Below are 2,069 nucleotides of genomic sequence, written 5' to 3'. Positions count from 1 at the left end.
AGGATATTTAAGGTGTGTTTAACTTATGATCATGTTCCGGAATGTTCATTACAGTTCAGATTGGCATACTTTCGCAGTTTGTCAATTTTAGTCCCTGTAAGCGAATTAACTAGATTTTGCCATACCAAAGCCTTCGAAACTTATTTCTAAGTTATGTAAAGGTTATTTAAGGTATGTTAAGCATAAATTGGTGTTCCGGAGTATTTGTTGCATATAACTGATTACGTTTTCGCACCAGTTTGCGTATAATTCTCCAGAAAGCGATATAGAGTTTGAAATCGAATAAAAGTCAAAACATGAAAAACATCAAACACAAAAAAACAAACATAGGGATCAAATAACTTTATTTCATTGATAACTAAACTGTTTACAATGATTACAAGCACAGATGTCACAGTTTAGAACTCGCTACGGCCATTACGAGTTTCTTGTCATGCCATTCGGGCTTACGAACGCGCCTGCAGTTTTCATGGATCTTATGAACAGGGTGTGCAAACCTTATTTAGACAAGTTCGTCATCATTTTCATCGACGACATCCTGATCTATTCCAGGAGTCAGGAGGAACACGAGCAGCACTTACGTCTTATCTTGGAACTTCTTCGAAAGGAACAACTGTACGCCAAGTTTTCAAAATGCGACTTCTGGCTTCGTGAAGTCCACTTCTTAGGCCATGTGGTGAACAGGGATGGGATTCATGTTGATCCATCCAAGGTAGATTCGATCAGGAACTGGCCTGCACCGCGTACACCAACGGAAATACGCCAATTCTTGGGTTTGGCAGGGTACTACAGACGATTCATCAAAGACTTCTCCAAGATCGCACAGCCGCTTACTTTACTGACACAAAAAGGTGTCACCTACCGTTGGGGAGTTTCCCAGGAAACCTGTCACACCCCGACCACGTAAAACAACAAAACGTGGCGGAAACGTCGGGGAGTGTTGTAACAAAATCATTGTTTCACAACCATGGAATAAATAGTTTCGTTTTATTGAATTATTGAACTAAATGTTTTGATACAAATTTGACAAATATAACTATTATCCTCCAAGTTTTAAAGTCGCTAAGGCCTTGTCCATTCCTATGTGAGAATACACCAATATCATCATCAAATGCCATCAACCAATGTACCTGAAACACATGTGAAAATAGGTACGTCAGCATAAAAATGCCGGCGAGTACATAGGTTTTGTATGAGTTTCAGATTCATGGCTCGTTTTACATATTGCAATACTTATTTAAAAACCTTGTTTTGAAAAGTATAGTATTGCGACATAAATAACCAACTCAAATCAAATTGGTTATAATTTATAAAAATCTCGTAGCCATGATTCTTAACCCCAAAACATTTGTTTAATTAAATCCAGATTTGTAAATCGTTTATGGAATAAAACTCGAATAGTATAATATACTGTTGGAAAACCTTGTATTACAACTTTGTTTTATTTACCATTGCCCAAGTGATCTAGATAACGCAACGATATATAATGTATTAAAAGCACTTATATATAGGAAGTACCAGCGGCGTATCCACCATGCTTTTAACACATTATACCCGCCCCGTTACCTAATCACTTCCCTAACCCAACGGTTCAAACAGATTCAAACAGTTTGTGTCAATCAACGGTTACAAACGGTTCACATAGTCAAATAGTCACAAACGGTTCACATAGTCAAATGGTTACAAATGGTTCACATAATCCAACGGATCATCTAGTTAACGGTTACAAACGGTTCACATAATCAACGGTTACTAACGGTTCACATAGTCAAATGGTTACCAACGGTTCATATGATCAAATGGTTACAACGGTTTAAATGATCATATGGTTACAACGGTTCAAAATGTAAAACAATGTGTCCATATGCTGGATGAGCATATGCGACAAAATGTAGTATATGGAAATCAATGTGCTAGCATGTTACGTGAACATACATAGCAAAACATAATAAAATCGTGTACTAATAATGTACTATTGAACATAGTAAGTATATGATATAAAAACATGGGAAACATGAAAGTATCAAGTAGGCACATGTGTTCCACCCCAAAACAGTTTGAAAACAGTA

This window comes from Helianthus annuus, chromosome 2, assembly GCF_002127325.2.
Source record: "Helianthus annuus cultivar XRQ/B chromosome 2, HanXRQr2.0-SUNRISE, whole genome shotgun sequence".
Lineage (NCBI taxonomy): Eukaryota > Viridiplantae > Streptophyta > Magnoliopsida > Asterales > Asteraceae > Helianthus > Helianthus annuus.
The sequence above is the reverse complement of the archived record's forward strand: the minus strand, read 5'-3'. Positions refer to the sequence as shown.